This window comes from Anopheles bellator, chromosome 2 (assembly GCF_943735745.2).
Source record: "Anopheles bellator chromosome 2, idAnoBellAS_SP24_06.2, whole genome shotgun sequence".
NCBI classification, from domain to species: Eukaryota; Metazoa; Arthropoda; class Insecta; order Diptera; family Culicidae; genus Anopheles; species Anopheles bellator.
In genome coordinates this window covers 75985381-75991799 of record NC_071286.1, presented here as the reverse complement: position 1 = coordinate 75991799, position 6419 = coordinate 75985381, and positions in this window count along the sequence as shown.

Here is a 6419-nt window from a genome sequence, read left to right as displayed (position 1 = left end):
TCACTATCAAATCCAGCGAAACCGCGACCACCGCTGCCGCCGACTACACAACATAAGAGAGACAGCATAAAAAGTGTGCAACGCACGTCGCGCGCCGCTGCTACCGTTTTTATTGCTCGGCTCCGTCCTTCGCCATCCTTCTGCGGGGGAATTAAAATCAATCATCTCTCTCTCGTACGGTCTGTGGGTCAGTTTTTACTCCCGCGCGTGTCTTCCTATTTCCCATTGTGTGCCACACCCAGTCCAGCCCAGCCCCGTGTCCCTTCTATCGATCTATCGAAGAAAGTCGCGTCCACATCGCGCCTGCTCCCCATCCTAATGTGCTCCCTAATTGGGAATGTGGTGTGATGGTGAAAGTCGCGCAGTGAAGACGCGAAAAAATGTCCATCCAAACGAACCGCGAAGACACCTTCCTTTCTGGGGGCCTTCGGCGTTGTTCTGCCCTGCCACGGTTCCTCCGTCCGAGATCGATCGATTTTGCACGCCGTCGCCGTCGGGAACCGCTTCACAATGCGATCACATTTGTCGGCCGCACGTCGCTGGGCCGAGGCTTAGCCTGGGTAGCCATTAGCAGCATAATAAATTTAAATCGATCGAGGGCAAATTTTCCAGCACAGATTGAACCCCCGCAGAGGTTGGATTAAATTCGAAGGGTTGTGGAGTGAAACGATCATATTATAGCGACGACGATCTTATGCTACTGTGCTACTGAAGAGTTTTAATGTTTGCTTAATTTAATCGCGGTTGAGCCACTGCGCACGGAAGACGATACACAGAAGGGGTCCCATGGGATAGTAGAAATACGAGGATGGTCTGGAATGTTTCCTAGCAGACAAAGATACATTTCATATATGAATTATAAATTTTATTCTATTTTGAAACATATTCACGGTGTAACTCTACGCACTTCTACATGTTGATTTTAAATGTGGTAAGCACGTTTTGTGGCATATTTATTAATCACTTTCACGTTAATCCGGTGGTTCTCTGAGACTGTTTGGTATACTTTGCCACTGTTTTAGTCGATTGTTGCAATTTTTGGACGTCCAAACGTTCATCGTCTCCCAAGCTCTTATGGCCATGTTAAATTTAGCTAGCCAAAAAATTTCAATGCTAAATGATGGTACAGAGTCTCCAGACACAGAAGCAAACTCATATTTGATTTGTGTAGGCATATTGCCTTTGGAAAACAAATATTGAATGACAGCCGATACTCTATTTTGTACATTTTCACAAAAACACTGACATCAACTCACTCGATTGTGTTTGTTTGTTTTGTAAATGTTTTGCATTTTTATCAAACAATTTCATATACCTGTTGGTACGATCATTTTTTGAAAGTTCATTTCAAATGGTCTCTCATCCTTGTAATACTTTTAGGAGCTTTGGTTTTCACAATCGTAGAACCTTTGGGGTTAGAGGTGCAATTCGTTGTATATTGACCTTTGAGGTCCCTTACACCATTCGGCCAAGTAGCATAATACTAAGCTATGCTACGCCAGTTAAAGCTGTGCCAATTGTGCGGCTCCGTTGAGAACCGACAATGTAATGTAATGCTAGGATTTTAACCATTATCTTAATGGGTCCTTCATTATTTACGTTGAAGGTTTGTTTTTCTCACGCAACATAACTTGAACTTGAACAGCTACTAACCTTCCCCGCCGTCCCAGTGACCGCTTGACTTTGACTGCCACCCTGCTGTAGTAAAGCGACGGTCCGAACGACGCGCGGGTTCGACGGCTCCCGGCCGCCGCGGGCGATCGACGGATTTTCTCATCATTCGATTCGAAAAAGCGAAAGGAAAACTGACCATCGACCAACGCGCATGGAAAGCGCATCACATCGCGTTTTAGTCCCGGCCCCAAGGATGATCCGGGCGAGATGGCCCGGACTGGTGGGCCAATAGACCGGATTTGATTGAGAGCGAAATCCGAAAGCCACAAACGGATGGCGGAACGAGTCTGCGATCATGGTGGTGGTGGCCATCTTGTTTTGGTTATGAGTTTTCAAGTCCAAGGTAAAAAACGGGGGAAATGAAGATTGCTTTTTCCTTTTCTCCCGAAGGCCGCGTCCGAGAGCCGGCCGGGACCGATCTGGTCGAGGGCAATTGGCAACAATAACAGAAAATAAACACAGCGTAATCGGGAGAGGGAGAGGGGAAGAGATAGGGTCTCTGATTGTGATCGTGGATGGTGATGATGATGATGATTATGGTTTAATTGCTGTCTGTCGCTGACCGGCCCGCCGCCCGGCGTCGTCGTCGTCGTCTTCTTCGCGTTGGCCACTGACTCGGTCTGGGCAGAAAATGGTGTTGTGCCATGGAACCGGTGGTGAAGATGAAAATCACACATCCCTCCGAAGATGTGTGATGGGTTTAAGACAGGTGAGCAGCGGCGGCCACCATCGGAACTAGTCCCCACAACAGTCCCACAGTCCGCCAGCGTTTGTTTTCGCCAAACACAATCGAAAGTCTGTCGTGGTGGCGTTTGGCGCGTTTGCCGCGTGGCGTCGTCGTTTTGCAAGTGGAAAAGTAATTACTAGAAAATAGAAAGTTCAATTAAAATTAACGGCCAACGAGCGAGCCCCGGCGCAGAGTGGAGTGCAGCATCATCGGGTGGCCGCGCGCGAAAGTGGTGCCTTTAATCCGAAGGATTTGATATTAAAAGGCCGGGCGATGTTTTATGATCCCGTCACGAACGGAACGACCGGACGACGGGACATCCTTTCAACTGGAGCTAGTTAGCCATCCGATGGGCCATCAACTTTTACGGGATGACGGGATCCCCTGCAGCGTAATGATTTCGTGACGAACTTGCCGCCGTTTGGTTGCGTCTTCAGAAATACAATTCCTCGCGGGAAGCGAATGTTTAACTGTTTGATTGGCTGAACATTTCGATCGATTCGTTGCTAACCAACAGAACACCGACAGAAAAGAAATGGCTCTCCATGAATCGTTTCGTTTCCCACAGCACAAAAGAACCAGCCGAAGATTTGCCATTTAGATAAACTCCACGAAATGCGATCGACTAGCGTAGCGGCCGGTCGGTTTGGTTTCCAATTATCGGCCTAAATCACTCCGCGTACGATGCGTGTAAAGGCGATTTATGCTCGATCGGGGGGGCTGCGTATGCATTCATCATTCTTCGCTTCTTCGCCGGGGCCGCAATTAAACCCCCATGCTCAACATTTGTTTGTTCGATTGCCTGACACGGCCAGCCGACTGCCTCGGCCTCCGCGTGCGTTTCACTTTCCCCCGCGCAATTTTGCCTCTCGCGCACGTAATCCAATCGAAAGTATGCTCGGCCGTAATGTTCTCCGCGGTTGAAGGTGAATCCGATTGGTTCCGCAGATTTCTCGCGCCCCGGCCGTTAGAAAACCGTTTTTGCTTGGGATATTGAAACGGGCGAGCCGGGGTTAAGAAAGCGCAAAGATTCTTAGTGCACGGCGCGCCGATTGCTAAAAGACATCATCGCGACGGAAACCGCCGAGAGGTTTATGTGCTCGGTGGCGCCCGAACCCGAGCCGCCGACGCCGGCTCGTCGGAACGATAACGTCTTACATTAATGGTACACGCTCCGGATGAAAGGCGTAAATTAAGGCACTAATTCAACGGAGGCACACTCGCGCGCTCGCGCTGTACATAATTCCTCGCACAGCGAACCGAACCCGGGAAGGAAGTCTGGCCGCCGCACCAGAACGAGGCTTGTGAGGCGGCATCATGCGGACCGAGGAGCGGTGGCTGGAGCATATCGTAGCAAATTATCAAGTAATCGTAAAAAGGCGAGTCAGCAGAACTAATTCACAGATCGTTACGCCGCGGGGGCTCGTGCTCGTGTCCGTTGGCGTTCTGTGGAATGGAGAACACTTTTATGGCACCCTGTTGATGTGTGAAAAAAGTAAAAATAAAAGAAAATTGCCAAAATGAAACAGTTTTAGGAGGTTCACAGTTCACGCCTCAAAAATTGCGGCTTGGCAAACCACCAAAAACTTATGCCGCGCAGTTTCGCCAGCGTTGCCCTTGGAGCTGATTACGTTCGGTTGCCAATCAACGGTTCATAACGATCGCAACACGGAGGCCAAACTGTGGTGCTGCTTCATGGTTGATTTTCTGTGTGTAGCCCCGAAAACACACGGCCCAGAAACTAGTTCGGCCGCCGAACCGGGGGATCGTCTCGCGAATTAACCTAATTATTTAGTGTGGCCAATTTCGAGAGCAAATAAACTCGCGCCGCACACTGCACTTTTCTTCGCACAGCGGGCACGTAGCGCGAAACAGCGGGCAGAAATGAAGCGAAACTAAACGCAAATAAACTCATTTCTTTGCTGCTGCTGCTGCTGTTGGTGGCCTCGCAAGACGACTCGTTGCGTTACAGCCGTCTCCGGGGGCCGGGTCTCGCCATCCAAATAAACTGGGTGATGCTACCCACACGGCTCCGGCCGTGATTGGCCTAATAAAGCTATTGAAACAATAATCAAAGGTCAAACCACGAAGAGTGCAAGTGGAGCGAAGCGAGAAGTTCGTGCTCAAATCAGTGCGGCCACCGGCGGCCCTCCCTGCCAGGCATACATGTTGCGACCCCCGGGCAGCGCGCGCCACAGCATAAATAAGCACGATCGGGAAGAGCTGGAGTGGCCCGAAACCCAGCACGGGTGCCGCCCGGTTTTTTGGCCTCAGCACACCGATGAGATATGCTGCGGAATCGGGTGGCTGCTGTGAATGTCCATAAATTTTCAATTATCCTCAATTTAGCCTGACGCTTGACGCAGGCGCGGGCAGCAACACTTTTCACGGGTGGCCGGAACGTATTTCGGAGAGTTTGCTGGGTCTCCCGGTGCGCTATGTTTATGTTCACCGTCTAGACGCGTTGGATGTGCAATTTGGAAACACGAAACACGGTGGTCAATAATTTCCCGAACAAGCCCTGTCGAACGTTCGCGGATAAAAAAGGATAGAAAGGAATTTATAACATAAAATATGTTTCAGTTTTCCACAATCATTCATCCGGACCTCAACACTGTCGCTTCGATATGGCTTATGTTATGGAAGATCCATGGTCCATCAATTGTTGCTTCATGGTACCGAAAACCCTCAAATAATCCAGCACTAGCCTTTTTACGATCAAAAAAGTTACTGTTTGTTGAGGATATTTGCGCAAATATGATCATCGGGGCGCATTGTTTGGCGCGGTGAGCGTTATCGGGCCATGATAACAAATTTGGTGATGCCAACTGTTCGTTCAAATGACACGGACGATTATTGGATTCAACAGGACGCCAAATGTCACGTAACTGTACCTACAATCAATTTATTGCGACCATTGTTTCAACTGTACAACAGATATTGGAAAATGGCGATTTTGTCTGGCCACCAAGATCACCAGATTTCAGACTTTTACATGTGGAATTTTTTGATCTTCAAGGTATACGCTAACTAGCCAAGGATTCTAGCTGCCCTCAAGAACAATATTTGTCAAGAAATGGCCGCCATATCTGTCGAAACATTGGCCAAAGTGATGGAATAAGGACACATTTAGTTACCAAGGCCGGAGCTGCCCGTTTGCGCGATACCATTTTTAAACAGTGATTACAACCATACTCTTCGGAGCTTGGAAATTAAAAGATTGTTCAAATGAACATCAAAAAATAATTTTTCATTAATTTTTTAAGACCCGAGAGTTATTACGTTTTACTCCCACGTGGTGGGCGGTTTTTTTTGTACAGCTTCAGGAGTCGGAAGCAAATTTTTGTTATGGCCCCCATCCACATGCTGTTGATTGCCCAACATTGCATTAAACGCATTCCGCGCGGTTGCGTCGCTAATTTTAACTCGGTTTAAAAATTCTTCTCTTTACTTCGCAGGTAATAAACGCATGAAAGATGGGACACTAATGCTCGCACGGGGCAGGAGGTGCTGTTTGGTCAAGCGATTGGCACCGCCATCACCACCACCGCCACCGCCGCCGTTTCGGCCACCGCAACAACAGGTGGCCGAAGGTAATTGCTTTCCGCTGAGGTGTTTTCTATTTTCACAGCCATTTGTGAAGCCGAGAAAAGTGTTTCGATAAATTCGATCCTGGGCTGGGCGCGCTTCTTCGTGGCGTTTCGTAACACCCGCCCGAATCGATTTCAAAGGTGTAACATTTTGAACGTTTGTCTGCGTAATGTGCCCAAGTCGGCCGTCTACGTCACGCGCCCGGTGTCGTTGTTGTCCCCCACCAGATTTAAAGATAATATTTATGCTCACTTATCAGCGAAACATCACCGACGCCGATCGGGTAGTAGAGAGTTAAACAAACATGTTTCATTAATGCCCCTGGGCGGGGGAGGACCGAGAAAAATTATACTTTTAAATTTTCAAAACCGTTACAATGTTCCAAACGCGAGCACTCGCCGGGAACGTAAACAGTAATTCGGTCTCG